Source organism: Zonotrichia albicollis, chromosome 2, assembly GCF_047830755.1.
Source record: "Zonotrichia albicollis isolate bZonAlb1 chromosome 2, bZonAlb1.hap1, whole genome shotgun sequence".
NCBI lineage: Eukaryota > Metazoa > Chordata > Aves > Passeriformes > Passerellidae > Zonotrichia > Zonotrichia albicollis.
In genome coordinates, this window is record NC_133820.1 from 854,219 (window position 1) to 869,948 (window position 15,730).

The 15,730-nt window shown below is 47.9% G+C and overlaps 1 protein-coding gene and 1 long non-coding RNA gene across 6 annotated transcripts in view; one reads left to right on the plus strand and one right to left on the minus strand.

Annotated features, from left to right (window-relative positions):
- GRIK1 (glutamate ionotropic receptor kainate type subunit 1) overlaps positions 1 to 15,730 on the minus strand; it is a 97,621-nt gene that overhangs the window by 64,148 nt on the left and 17,743 nt on the right. The window lies entirely within an intron of this gene.
- On the plus strand, positions 11 to 6,485 carry LOC102070132 (uncharacterized). The gene is made up of 3 exons (XR_012577507.1): positions 11 to 153; positions 5,460 to 5,600; positions 6,429 to 6,485. It is a non-coding gene; the product is annotated as an uncharacterized LOC102070132 (long non-coding RNA).

The following is a 15,730-nucleotide window of genomic DNA, read 5'->3' on the forward strand; positions in this document are numbered from 1 at the left end:
TCTTTTTTTTCTCTGCTGAAAATGGAGAGATGTGAGAACCATCTGAAAACCAGTGGAATTTGCAGAAATGAAAATGAAGTGTTTTCTACATTTCAAGCCTTTGGAAGATTGCTGATGCAGCTTTCCAGCAAGGAAGAAATGGAGAGACCAAAGGTTTGTCCTTTTATTTAAAACACAGCATGGCCTGGGCTTGCTTTGATGTTCTAGCAGTGAGACTGATTTTTCCTTAGCACACAAAATTATTTTGTGGCATTAGGATAATAAAAAAAGCAAAGCTCAGCTAGAAGCTGTATGGCTCCATCCAGAGTGCCAAACACATTTTTGGTGTTTTCTTTTTAGCTTTCAGGGAGTATTTTCTGCTGGCTTTCTTAACAACTCTGAGACATCCCTGGTTTAATAAAATCATCTCGTGTTCTGAAACATTTGGGTAATGAACTGAGTGATGGAGCTGACAGCTCTCTGCTGCTCAGCTGACCAGCTGTCACACCAAGGACTCTCTGGCAATTGGGAGATGTTGGGTTTGATGTTTAATTCCCTTATTCCATCAAAAGACTTTATTTGAGAAGAGTCTTTGAATCATGCATGTGCTGGAGATGTTCCTATATCTAAATCATCTGCGAGCAGCAAGGGGGTTTTAAAGATCAAATCACTTAAAGATTTATTCTTTCTTAAAGAAATGAAGTTTTTCTTCATGCAGGGACTTCTGTTCTGGAAGTGCTTCCTTTGCATTATTCAGACTTGGTGGTGATTAATCACAATTCCCTCAGCCAGCACAGTGCACCTTGTGCAGAGAGTGCCTTGTGCTGCAGGGGCTGGGCCCATGCTCACCAATTCCACATGCTGGTAGCAAATGCCTTGGATTTTAGGATTCTGTACTACTTGCATCTACCCAACCCATCTGCAGTAAATTATTCAAGATCTGATGGCCCCACTTCTCAGGATTAGCCTCTGTGCCTGCAGGTAATTACAGGTACAACTCCAAGCATTAGGGGCAAGGGCACTTTCTGGCAGTGCATCTCTGCCTACCTGATTATCCCACAGAAAGATGGTTCTGTGCTGTGGAATGTTCCCAGAGTCATCTGTCTCTGGCAAATTGCTCCCCTAAAACCAGAGCCTGACTTGATATCCTCTCAAAAAAAACCCTCTCCCCCCAAAAAAGTAAACCAGTAATTATACAATTACTCTATATCTATTTTTGCAACAAAATTACTCTATATTTATTTTTGCAACACAGCTCTAAAAATCTTAAAAATCTTTCTTTAAATATGTGCTTTATTGTTATAATAATTTCCCTGGGGTCTGCTGCACTGGCAAACTTATGGTGCATTACCTAAAAACATCACTGTGGTGCCTTTGGCACACATAAAAAAGACAGATCATCCTTAATGTAGTTCTAAAAACTATTTCCATGTTCCAGCATTTGGATTTGTGAAGCATGGGCTATATGTCTTATAAAATTTTATTTTTAAGTAGTACACTTAAAAAAAAGTAAACAGGGCTCCCATCAAGTAAAAAATAAAAGAAGCACAACAACAAAAATAAAAGGTATTATGTTAAAGGAGGCAAAACATGAGGGGTTTTATAAAACTTAATTTCCACTCTTCTCCATAGGATTGAGAGTGATTCCATCTAAATATTGTGAGTAATTCAGATTCACACCCCATGTGACAGAGGTTTAATGCACCCCTCCCCAGCAATGCTGTTTAATATGCAGAGGAGGCAGGGGATGCTGAAATGGGCTCTTCCCCTCCATGTAGCCATGATGCAGCTGGGAAATCTTGTCAGGGCTGTTAACTCTCCTGGAGAAACATAAAAGCTGGGTTTGCAAATGTAAATGATGCCATCCTTGCCCACTCAGGTGGGTAAATGTGCAGCCAGTGAGACACTGAGGCAGCAAGGGGATGCTGCCTAATAAACCCTGGGGAGCTGAGATATTCCCGGCCCTGAGTGCTGCAGATTCCATCAGGTGTAGAACTGCTCCTCTGAGCAAAATCTCTGTGTTTTCTGACAGATTCCCTTTTCTGACCCGCTCATAACTCCAGGGCCCAGCTTCCTGCACTAATCTGCTCAGAGAAATGCGATTTTTGTCTCCTGCTGAGCTTCCATTCTGAGCCTTGCCCCTCGCTTTGCTCTTTAATTGGGGGATGTTTCATTTTCCCAGAGGTGGTGGCAGCTACAGAGAAATTTCATGTGAGCACCACAGAACTGGGTAAGATGTAATTGCAATAGAAGTATCCACAAACTTTCCAAATGGCACACACCACTAACAGGCCATGGATCTCCCAGGAAAAGCTGCCAAAGGGCAGGACTTGGTGGATGGATTCAAACTGTTATCTCCACTGAAATATTTGGGTGTGTGTCTCGTAATATTTTTCACCATATCCTCCATTTGGTACTACTGGAGACAGGAGAAACTTCAAACAATAGAAACTGTGTTTAAAAAGTAGGAATTCCATCCAAAATGGAGAGGGAATGAGTGCTTTATTCAAAGTATATGCATTAAAAAAAATGAATCAGTTAATTTTTGCAAATATGCTAAAGCTGTCACAGAGCCCTTGCCTGATCTCGACACGGGGGAAGTGCAGCAGGAAAACTGGGGAATATTAAATAGCAACAACATTTTAGTCAGAAAAATTGAAGGGTTGTTTAAATTTATTCAAGTGCTAGCCATAGTGCAGATGGTGCTGGAGAATTACAGTGAATTTGGGTAATAGTGTTTTGCATCAATGTCCAAATGCACAATCCAACTGCGAGAGGGTTAGTGCAGGTTGGATATTAGGAAAAAACTCTTCACTGAGGGCACTGACAGACAAGTGTTGGAATTAATGGGCTCCATCCACCTGTCCTGGGCAGTGCTGGGATCAAAGCACACAGATGGCCCTGCCCTGTGTGTGTTTCCCCTGCCATGCCCTTGGAGGGAGGGTTCCCCATGGATCTGGGCTCATGGCACACATCTGAGTGCCAGAAAGGAGCAGGAGGGGGTGGCCAGGTTCTAGTAGGAATCTGGGGCTGCCACAAGCCCCTCTGCCCTGCCTGAGCACCCCCAGGACTGGAGAGGCTGAAACACCTCTCCTCTGCCCTTCCTTCCCCCATCCCTGCTTTTCCAGTCTCTAACAAAATAAGAACTGCGGCATTTTGCTTCCTTTCCCTTGGTGCCCTCGTTCCTTTCTGCCACTGCCTTGCTCCCTGCTCCCAAAAAAGCCATTTGGTTTCCTTCTGTGCCCCAGTTTGTTTCTCATCCCCACTTTTATTCACTCATCACTCCTGGTCTTTCACCCTGTGCCAACATTTACTTTCCTTGCCAATATTTTCCTTCCTATATCACTTTATTCCCTTTCCAGCGCATCCCAACCAACATTGCTTTGAATCTCACATTTTATTCTTTATTATTGCATAAAATTGAGGCTCCTTTCCTAAAAAGCCCCAAAGTGGGAACAACTTGCAGAGTTTTCCTCTCAAGCCCTTATTCAGCTGTTCTGTTCCTCGCCTTGGTTTTTAGCTCACATCATCCTTCTGTTATGCTCCCTTCCCTCTCACTTTTCATTTCACTTGCACCTCCTCCCCTTCAGTTTTCCCCTTCAGTTTCCATTACTCAGCCACACAGCTTTTCTTGTGTTTCCCAACCTCATCTCTGCTGCAGCCCCACCTCTGTCTCCTTTCCCATGAGGATCCAAGAGTTTGTTCCTTCTCCTGGCACAGGTTTTGCCAAGGATGGAGAGATGCTCGCCCCTGTGAGCAGTGGGTGCCTGAGGCTGGGTAATGGAACAGAGATAAGAGCCCTAATTTGCTATTATCCTCAAAATCAACTGCAGATAGAGATTCCAGCCCAAAAAGAGATTGTAACTTTTGAGGAGAGTAAGAGCAGTCTGTGACAAACAAGTCTGGAACCAGGAATTAAATGAATTGTCAGGTCCCAGACTTGCTGGCTTCTAACTTAGCCATAAATCAGTCAATACCAGACATAATTCCCTGCTTAAAAAGTTATTAAAATCTTAATAAAACCAAGGAGATGCTGGGACAGAAGCATATTAAGATGGCATAAAGGTTGTGCCTACATCTCGTTAAATTAAAGCCGTTAACCAGAATGACTTAATTGACTATTTCCAAATGTGAGCATTCCTAGATTTCCCTGGGATGCACTTTCAGCTCTGGGTAGAGCAGGTTTCAGCTGCCTGGTGCCAGTGGAGTGTGAGCCCTGTCCTCACAGGAGTTTTTGCCCTGATAACCTGGCAAGTGCAGCTCCCCAGCCCCACAGGCAGAGCCACGGCTCTGCATTCAGCATCTTGGCCAGATCGTTTCCCCAGTGCCTTTCTGAGCCCATGGAAGGCTATGAGCATCCTCAGTGCCCTGGGGCAAGAGGTGTCACAGCTGCAGGTTGTGTGAGGAGCCCTTTCCATCGCCCCTGCTCCAGTCTGGGCTCTGGGCAGCTGCCCTTGGTGCCCCCAATCCCTGTGTTCAGCAAGGCCGGCAAAGCTCATTCTGTGTTCACCTTCTTTCCCTACCTGGGGTGATTTCCCAGCCCCGTGTCTTTGCTGGCTCTGCTCTCCTTCCTGTCATGCTTCCAGCTGTCCCTGCTGACCCTCCCTCACTCCTGAAAAGCAGGCAGTGCTGTCCCAGATAATGTGTGCACACCCTGGGACCAAGTGACTGGGCACACTCAGCTCCGTGCATACCTCACGGGTCTGCCTGTTCAATCCTGCTCTCTGGGCTGAGCCTTTGGTGAGCTCAGGCCATCAATGCTCAGCTGAGCCCCAGCTCAGCATGGCAAACTCAGAATACAAACAAACCAAACCCCAGCAGCAACAGGCTCCCAAACTCCCCCTGTTACAGCTATTACATATACAAAAATCTGTCTTTGGGGGTTACTCAAAGCTATTTTCCTCCAGTGGAGACTCTGGCAGCCATCAGAATTAGAAGGAACATTTGCAGTAAATTACTTGTGCAGCTATCAAATGTCCCTGGGTTCATTTCAGCATTTAATCACCCTCAGAGCCTGGGTTTGCCGCATGTGTTTGGGCATCCTTTAATCACGGAGGAATTAACTGCCAAATCCTGCTGGGGTTTTTGTTTGGTTCATTGGTTGGTTTAGGTTGTTGGTTTTTTTTTTAAGGATATTCATTTCATGTACCAAAGTGAGGAATTACAGGGGTTTAATTTTTTTCTTTTTTTTCCTTTTTTTCATGAAGCTGCCCATAATCCTTCACCCTAAGCAGAAGGGAATTCTCTTTTGGACTGGATAAAGATCTCTGCCCTCCTGCCTTCCCACCTTCTGTGCCTGTTGTCTAGAACTGCCCCTAAAGGGCACTTTGGCCTCCTTGCAGCCCTCCACAGCCTTTCCTTAGAGGGATGAGGATCCTGCTGGGGCCCCAGGAGCAGCCAGGGGAGCGTGCAGGGGTTTGGGCACATCCTTAGGGCTCCGCTCCCTCTGAACTCACCCTGTGCTCTGGGTTTCCACACAGGGCTCCTGGAACTGTGACCATTCCTCTGGGCTCAGCTCCCTCTGGCAATGATCCCCCAGCAATCTCAGGGCATGGCCTGGCCAGGATCCTGCAGCAGCCGGCTCTGGGAGCACCTGGAACATCCCTCTTCTCCCAGGCATGGTAAGCAGCTCCAGCAGTAACAACCTCAGCAGTTACTCCTGGCCAGAGAAACCCTGGCCCTGCTGGGTGAGGATGTGCAGAGCAGCCACCAGAATGGCTGTTCCCCTGCAAATGCCAGCCTGGCTTTACCCCACAGCAACTACTGTGTCTCACAAGGGACCCTGTGCCTTCCTGCAGGCTGCTCCCACCCAGCCCCACCCAAACTCTGAGCTGCAAGAGTTCTGAGCATCCCAGACCTGGTGCTGCTGGCACAAACCCCATCCTGAGCAAAGGCAGGCAAAACTTGGGGCTGGAAATTCACCCCTTGCTCTTTTCTGTGGGACAAAAGAAATCCCTCTGAAGAGCATCCTTTAAAATCTACCATCTACCTAAAAAATCTATCATCCACCATCAGCAGCAGCAGGGAAATGAGCCCTGTTTGAGATGCAGCCCTAACCCAGCTCCCTGCTCATGGCACAGAGGGTTTTGTCCCCAAAAGCTTCCCTGCAGCCCTCCAGGGTGACCATTCCCAGCCCCCTGCAGGACAGGGATGCTCCAGGGAGGGAAGCATTCCCAGGAACAAGTGTAGGCACAGCCCTACCCCCATCAGTTCTGCTGAGACCTTGCTCATCCATCTCTGGGGTGCTGCAGGTGCCTTTATTAACAGCAGAGCCCCTGGCCACGTGTTGGGATCCTCTCTGACACATTAAGCCATTTTTAATTTGCTCCCATCATCCCCAGCCTCTCCAGCAGACCTCGGATAACTCTGGGGTCCTAAATAAGCCACAGTGACTTGGGGAGAAAGCAAGTGAGTTATTAATCTTATGCAAATGCCTGTTTAATTTTCAGGATCCTGGCACCATTGTAAGTGCTGAAAGTCACGGACTATAAAGAGAAAAGGTAATTTCCTGTTTGTTTAATTGATCTTCTGTAGCTTCTCTCCTGGCTGGCAAAGCCAGGTAATGGAATTTGCAATGTAAAGCCATTATTAGAAGTGCCAGTATGACATTTGATTAATCCAGGCTATTTAGGCTTAATAATACACACTTGACTTATGTTCTGGAAGCAAAATTGCCTGCTACTTCCCCTCCTGCTTTTAAAATATATTTATAAATATCCTTAGCATGATGATATATGAGCCCATTCCCTCGGGCATCGTTATTAGCAGTGATACCTCCTCCAAAGTGTGCTCCATCAGCAAGAGGATGCTTGCTCTCAGATTTGCACCACGAGCAGCTCTTGGCCCGAGGATTCCTTCAGGGGACCTGCAGGTGCTTCCCCAGCTCCCCCCAGGTCAGCTGTGCCCCTCCTGAGTGGCAGATCCCAGGGAAAGCCAGGCAGGAGCTGGCACTGCTGTCCCTGTGCCGTGCCAGGGCTTGGGTCAGCAGCACAGAGCAGCCCTTGTGGGTGTCCGGGGAGGGGAGAGCCCTTTGTCACCTGCCCTCCTCACACTGTCACACCCAGGGCACCCAGAGCTTTGTCTCCACACACATCCCTGGGCATTCCTATCACATGCAGCATCTTTTATGGATCCCCAGCCCACTGCTAAAAATTCTGTACATCATTCCTGGCACTGCTCTGAGCAGCAATGGACCGAGACATTTCCTCTCACAAAGTGCAAAACAACATTTCCCAGGTAAGGTGCCAGCACTGCAAGGGATGACGAGGGCTGGGAAGATCCAGGTTAATGTATGGAAGTATTTTTTGCAATTATAGTACGGAAGTTTTCTGTTTCAGGTTTAACTTCATTTCAGGATAATTGCTCTAACTTCTCTTTCCATCCCAGTAATATTTATTGCAATCATATCCATTTAATTTGATCATTTATGTTCCGCTGCCGTGGCCAAAACAGACAGTGTGCTGCTGCATGGTACCATTGGTTACACCTTACTAAACCAAACAAAAACAATTATTGTAAACACTGGTGAACATTGCACTGCAAAGGGTGAGGAAAATGCTTTTAAATTGAATTATTTTCAGGGGGAAAAAAATTCCCTTTGTTTTGTTTGTAGTTGCTCTGTGCTTCATAGCCCAGCTATGGTCTGTTGAGCCAGAATTGTAAAGGATAAAGAATATTAGTAAAAAAACAGTAGTGTTATTCTACAATAGGCTTCAAAATGAGATTATTTCTGCAGGTTGTAATTTAATGCTTCTCAGTGAATGTCTTCCTGAGGGGAGCCCAAAGAGAGCTGGAGAGGACAAGGGATGGAAGGACAGGACACAGGGAATGGCTCCCACTGCCAGAGGGCAGGGATGGATGGGATATTGGGAACTGGGAATTGTTCCCTGTGAGGGTGGGCAGGCCCTGGCACAGCTGTGGCTGCCCTGGATCCCTGGCAGTGCCCCAGGCCAGGCTGGACACTGGGGCTGGATCCACCTGGGACAGTGGGAGTGTCCCTGCCATGGCACTGAATGGGCTTTAAGTCCTTTCCAACCCAAACCATTCCAGGATGTTTTCAAGGTTAGGGCTGCCTGCAGAGAACACCCAAGCAGAACAAACAGGCAGGGCAGATGTGCAAACAAATGTCTTTTAAACAAACAAACAAACAAACAGCAGCTGGCCTGCAGCCAGTGCTCTGGAGCACTTTCTGCTGGGAAGGCTGGGTCTGACTGAGGCCAGAGGTGGGTGTGAGTTTGCCTTTCACCAGGAGCTGCACAAGAACAGCTGCCAGGGGTGCTGTGGGGTGGCATGGGGCTACCAACACCACTGGCTGCTCCCAAATCCCCTTACTCCATGACCCCGTGCCATCCTCCCCTTCTGGCAAGCTGGGCTTTGCTCTGCACCTCTCACAGAGTGCAGCTCTGACTTCTGTGCCGTCAGAGCCAGATGGGGACTGGGCAGGAGCAGCCTGATCTCCCTTGGAGTGCCACAGCTGCTTCCAAAACAGAATGTTCCCGCTGGAACAAAGTGCAGCCTCTAAAGGAATGGCAAAGTTGCAGCAGACTGGTGTTTGTGTGGAAATTTACTGTCTGATTGGATTGGGCTCCCACGAGCAGGGAAAATGAAATCTCTGGGTGCTCTCCCCTAGAAAGTGTAAGCTCCTGCTGAGGGCTCCCCAGGAGCACAGCACGCACTCCCCATCACCTGCACATCCCAAAAAGGGGAGCAGAGACAGCTGCCAGGGTGCCCAGGAGGAGGGAAAATCCATCCTCAGAGCAGGGGATGGGCCAGAAAGGCTCGGTCAGAGAGCAAAACAGCCTGCAAGAGCAGTGCTTCTGCTTCTAATCGCAGCTTTGGTGGTGTGGAGTGGGGTGCAAAGGGAGGGAAAGGACACAACCAGCACAGGAGATGTGCCTGTGAATGAATCATCCAAAGGCACTCCTGGAGCAGCCTCCCGTCCCAGCGGGCTCAGATTAAAAACCGAGTTCTCAGAGGGCAGTGGGGGAAAGAGGGGAGGAAAAGGGTAAAAAACTCTCTTCCACTCCCTGTTCCTCCCCTTGCCAAGAAATCCAGGTTTGGGTGAGGGAGCAGGGGCAGGGAACGCTCAGCACTCGGGCACTGCTGGGCAAGGGGAGCTGTGTTCCTGCGGGCTCATCCCTCAGCAGGAAGGACAGGCAGTGACTGCCTCCCCTTTGGGGGCTGTTTACAAACTGTCTGTGGTGCCGTGGGGTGTTTTACTCCCAGAGGATAGGTGTGTTTGACAAGCCTAAGTGTGAAATATCTGCTGACAGCCCCGTTTGGAGGCAGGGCTCTGCTCAGATGCCTCTGCTGTCTCTGTGCAGAACCTTCTCCTTTGTTTATCACTGCGAGCTCCTGTCCTGCCTGATGCATTCCCTGGCCTGGAAATGCAGCTTTCATTCTGCACTTAACGGTGCTGAGGAGTTCAATAAATTGCCTTCCAGTCACGCTGCATTTTCTCCCTGCAGTGCCTCCTATTTGCACACAGAAATAGTCATTATTCATTCTGGCTGGCACTGAGAACCCACACAAGGTGAGCCTCCACCTGTCTCAGACCTGCCTCACTTTGTGGGCTGCACAAACAGACCAGAATAAAGCAATTTGCTTCTCCTGCACCCTAATAAGTCCTGCATTACAAAGTATTGTGCTTACAACATTCTATTAAATTTATTTTACCAGCTTAATAGTGACTGTTAGGGAAATGGTGTGCTCGATCTTTGAGCACACTTTGGTTCTCTAAAATGGCTCTTGGCTTCCCTGTGCCCATTGCTCCAATGGAAATTGGTATGTTCAACTTTTTAGTGATTTTTCTTGATGTGTTTAATCTTATCCTAATAAAGTAAATATTGGTAAATCGAAGCTTAAGCTAGCAAAAATATTAGAGACATTTAATTAGTCAAAATTATAGCTCATACTGTAATACAGTAAATTAGATTAGACAGGCTTTACACTTCAAAAACACATTAATAGCTGCATGCATTTTCCTAATATTAAAATCTTTAATCTTAGATCCCTGAAGATACTAATAAGCCTCTAACCCATCACTGACTTTAACATCATTATTTAAAATCAGTTTTAAGTTACAGGAAGTAATTATGCAGCAGAAAAAGGCAAAATTATGCATCAGAAAGAGGCAAGCTCATTCAGAAGGTGAGATTTAAGTGAACCTGTTGTGTTGATATTGCAAATATGGGATGGCAGGGAGCAGCTGGCTGCAATTTAGGGAGAGATGTTCCTGTTCCCACTGCCCTCATGTCCCTCCTTGCACAGGGACACATCCAGCTTTGAGAACGAATGTCTTCTGTCAGGAGATCATCTCTGCAGAGTTTCACAGAATTATCCCGGCTGGAGAAGCCCTCCAGGACCAGTAAGTGCAATCTGCGCTCAGTGCCCACCTTGTGCCCAGCCCAGAGCGCTGAGTGCCACATCCAGCCCTTCCTGGGCACCTGCAGGGATGGGCACTGCACTCCAAACCTCCCTGGGCAGCCCCTGCCAGGCCTGAGCACCCTTTCCATGGGGCAATCCTTGCTGTGCCCAGCCTGGGCTGTGCCCTTGTCCTGCCATGGGGTTTCATCTCCCTGGATGTCCTATGGGGACTGCAGGGACAGCATCAGAGGCTTGTTCTGGCTCCCAGGAGCCAACAGATTTCTATTGTGTTTTATCTATTTAACAGATTATTACACCTACTGTGTGCAGCACACGTGCATCTCCAGAAGGCAACTGGGACAGAGGAGCAGAAACACCAGGATGTTTGATTGGAGTCAGGAGCCTCTGGTTCAGGGGCTCAAGCCCAGCCCACACTAAAAGCCTGGCAGCAAAACCTTCTGCTCCAATGTCTGAGCTCACTTTAGAGGTGCAATTCATAAGGATTTCCCCCCAAAACACCTCATCTTTCACCTGAATCCATTCTGTGCAGCTCCGATGCCACTGCCCACACTGCCCAGGGGGACTGGGGAGGAGGGCTGGCACTGGGAGAACTCAGCAGAGATGGGGACACTGTGCTCCAGGAATGGGGGAAAGAAGAGCAAAAATCTCTTCTTCATGAGAGGACTGGAAATGAAGAGCAAAAACACCAAGATGTTCATATTTCAGCCCTGCTGACTTGGGCACTTCCATCCCGCACGTAAATCAGGATTTCTGCTGTCGATGGAAGTCACAAAGGACAGCAATAAGTACTGGGAACTGACAGTGTTCCTACTTAGAAAGTTTTTCCTCTTTCAGGGACATTTTCTTAATTATACTAATTTGTCAAATGTATCTTCAGTTTTACAAGAAGTTTCCTTCTCTGCATTTGTTAAAAGAGAGATAATTGCATCTGGAAAGCAGCAAAATGAAAAGAACCTTAATTATGCGTTATAATAACAAATGTGTTCTAGTTCAGGTGAGCCAGACCAATTATATGTGATTAGTGAATGGAAACAATTGATGTTTTTGCATTTTCATTTGGGTCTGCTGACCTTTCCTGGTGAATGAGCTACAATCTGTCTTCCCTTGGTGCTCAACACAGAACAAATATTTTAATTTATAGAGCCATTTGGAGAAATCATTGCAGTCTGATCAGAGACAAGTTTTACTGAACTTGATCTGTACTCCAGTCTCACAGAGGAGAAAAATGATTCTTTGCAGGTCTTTTTTTGAAAGGGCATACAAGGAGGCAAAGCTTGGATTTCCTCTGGAAATGTTGACATAGTGGAAGAAAACGTAATTAAAACTCTTATTAAAAATTAAGCTGCCTTTAATATATCCTTCCTTTTCCTCTGTGACATGTGACTTTTGGTGTTTGCTTTTGCTTAGCACTTCTGAGTCTCTTAATCAGGTGCTTGAACCACTTGGGACACTTCAAAATGCCTTCTTTAACAGAGACACAGAAAAGATGCCATGCAAATGTAAATCACCAGCAGCTCCAGTAACTCCTCATTTTACCAAACCCCCGCTTAGGGAGAAGTGGTGCTAAGAAAATCAGTTTCAAATGAGCTGTAAGAACAGATCAAAGCCTTGCAATTGCTGTGTCCCACTTAGTTCAGCTGATATTTTCCTTGTGAGTATTTTGTCCCCCCCTCAGAAGTTCAGCCAGCAGCAGCAGCAGGATATTCTGCAATTAATGCAATATTCCACGAGTCCATCCCTCCCAGACCGTGCCTTTGGAGATCCCCTCAGTCCCAGTGAGGTTGTACATCCTGGATGCACCTGAAGGCAGCAGGGCTGCCCAGAGGGAGCTGAGGGCAGAATTTGGCTGCTTACAACGATGGTGAGGGACAGGAGAGAAACCCCCTGAGCCTCAGAATGCACAGAGAGCTTGGGACAGGAAAAGGCTGCTTGGTTCTGGTAAATCTGACACAGGAATGGGGGGCACAGGGAGCTTGGGACAGGGAAAGGCTGCTTTCTTCTGGGTAAATCTCACACAGGACTGGGGGCACAGTAAGTGCCATGGCTTCATCACACCTTCATTGTGAACCTGTTTCCATCAGCAGAGTTCATGACACTCTGATTCTTAATGAAATTAACAGCAGCAATCCTCAGTAAGAGCAGAAGCCCATGGCAGGGCACCTGATGGCTCACACCTGGAGGCAGAGCAGAGGTGGCCACACTAAAACTCCATGTGGGAGGGATGGAGCACCAAAAAGCCTGACCTTACCATTTTTCTCCAGTATCAGGTGATCAAAGACCCACCCACCCCAAGTGTTCTGTGACACCAGACAAGCCGGAGGGGATGAATGGAAGAAAGAACCTGCAGGTTTTCCTGGCCTTTTTCCCTTACAATCCTCAAGGATGTCTGCACAGAAAAGCACCTTTTCATTCCAGTGAATGACACTAAGGATTACCTTCCCAATTGCAACTGATAAAGTTATTTCCCCCATAATCAGAGAGCATTTCATCCTGTGCAATTGGAGAGATAATGATTAGTATTTCCGTGCTGGGAAGCTTGGGACTGAGCACAGATGAGAGGCTAGCTGTCCCCATGCATGTTCTGCAATCACTGGCAGCTAGAATTAATCAAAGCTAAATTGTCTTCCCAATTCTGCAGCCCAGAGTGAGGACTCCTGTTAGCTCTGCACACAGGGAAGCACACAGGAGGACAGGGAGCATATGGCAGATGAATAGGAATGAAGGGAAGCAGATTTACATAAGTTGGTTTTGGACATAAAGGAGGAATTTTTTCACAGAAAGGGATCTTAAACCTCACCTGGCTCCTTTTGGAAGACAGATATATTTGCCAGGAAATGCAAAACACTCACTGCACGTGGCCAGCAGCAGCAATTCAATGCCAAGCCATCCCAGCTGATACATCACACAAGAAGTTAGCTATTACCTACCTGTGACCAGCAGTGAATGTTTATTCATTGGAAATGCATTTCTCACCAGGCTGAGGAGCAGTGCTTTCCTCTGAGCCTGGCCTGCACAAACCCCACAGTTTATGCTTTCCAAAGGCCTGTGCTGAATATCCCTCTACTCTGGTCAAGATTTATCACCTGAGAAGTGTAAGTCTTGTCTGCTAGTGAAGAGAAAACTAAAACTCAGATGAGGAATAGTGCAGCAAAAGTTTAGTGTGTGTTAGTGTTTCACTCGTAAATTGAGATATCTTTCTGTTTTACTCTCTCAGCTATTTCAGACTGTGCTGTGCTGCAGTCTGACATGGTAGATAATTCATCAGCCTGTATGTCTTTTATTATTATTACCGTTACAAAAAAATCTTGAGTTTAGGAGAAACAAAACAATAATTTTGCAATAATGTCACAACACGCTGGGTAAGAACATAATAAACCTTGTTATTATGGTCCTGGAATAGCAAGGAATCACTGAGCAAAGTACACAGGAGCGTTCATCCAGAATGCTTAAACCACCCCGTGGATAAAATGAACTTTCAGACTCAGGGAGACTCACAAAGAGCACTCAGCTGCATCTTTGGGCCAAAACCTGGATCTGCTCCCGCTGCAGTTCTGGGGCTGACACTGTGCCAACACGCAGTGACTGTGGGACATCTGGAATGGTTTGGGTGGAAGGGACCTTAAAGCCATCCCATCCCACCCAGTGCCATGGCAGGGACACCTTCTACTGCTGCTCCAAGCCCTGTCCAGCCTGGCCTTGGGCACTGCCAGGGATGCAGGGCAGCCCCAGCTGTGCCAGGGCCTGCCCACCCTGCCAGGGAACAATTCCTAATTCCCAATATCCCATCCATCCCTGCCCTCTGTCAGACTGAAGCTCTTCCCTTTGTCCTGTCCCTCCAGGTCCTTGTAAATGTTCTGTGTCCCTCCTCCTCGTGGATCCCTGCCGAGGTGCAAACAGGCACAGCCCCACGAGCTGTCAGTGCAGGGCTGATTTAACTGTGCTGACACTCTCTGGGCCGTGATTCTGTAACACAAACACGCTCCGGTGACAGAACTCCAGCCCCAAGTCTCTGCTTTGCGGCAGGTCCCAGCCACTGCACGTCCCTGCTGTGCCACCCCTGGGGTTCCAGGGGACTGGGAGCCAGCACTGGCAGCTGGGGGCTGAAAGGGCATGCAGGAGTTTAGGGGAAGCTTTTGGACGTGACCTTAGCAAGCATTTTTTCCAAGAAGGTGCTTAAACACTGGCACAGGTTTCCTGGAGAGGTGACTCATGCCCAAGCCTGGGGCTACTGTGCCAAAGACACCTGGATCTTGACTGGAAGTGGTTTGGAGCTGGAGCAGACACTCTCCAGGATTTTGAGATGGAGAGCAGCTTTTGAGGCTCAGAGTTCCAGAAACAGCCCAGAACTCTGCTGTCCTTCCTCTGCACCCAGCAGTGCCCGTGGGCGGCACTTCCCTCCCAAGTGCTGAGCCTGCCACCCAGCAGAGGCACAAGGAGCTGATGCAGAGGAATTTCTGCATCACCAGGGCCTCTCCAGCACGGGAAGCTGTCAGCAGGCTGTGCTGAGAGCTGCCAGGCTGAGTTAGCAGTGACACTTCCCTCCCACAGCATCGGAGCTCTCCTGCACACTCGGGATGGATTCACCTCATGCCAGGCTGGGCATGGCCAGGGACCTTGGCACAGGGAGGGACAGACGTGAACCAGTGCACAGCTGCGATAACCCCATCAGTGACTGCCCCTCGAGCTTCTAATGGGGTGTGAAATGCCATCAGAAAGCTCCCTGCTTTTATCAAATATTCCCTGTTTCAGCAGTAATCCAGACATTGGCACCGGCGCCTGATGCCAACTGTCTGTGTGCATATGGTCTGGCAGGAGTGGGAAAACATGGGGGGAATTCTGAACACACAGCCTTCCAGGGCGCTGCTTTCTGAATAGAATGCCTCCCAGAACAGTGTTTTCTGACAGCCCTGCCACACACCCAGAGGAGCACGCTGAGGCCATCTGGCCACAGGGAACCATCTCCTCCGAGCAGGAAACAAAGCAGCACAGAAATGCTGAGTGCCAGCAGTGCCATGATGTGCCTCCAGCGCAGGGCATTGCTCTTCACCAGAGAACAGGCTCTGCAAAAGAATCTGCCCATTTCCTCAGCCTTTCTGCCCATCTTCACACTCCAGAAGGATCCAAAACGAGTATCAGGCACTGGCATGGGCACCTGAATGAGATGTTACAGCAGGATTAACAATCAATTTTCTTCTATCAATACACACAAAATGGACAAGCTGGACAGAGAAACACAAAGGTTTAAGAGGAACTTCCTGCACCAAAGGGAAAAAAGCAGCCTCTGTATTAGGATATCAATCCATAAATATTTAAGGATATCATTAATTAACTCAGCCTGAATCCTTGCCTTTACCTCTCCTATTTA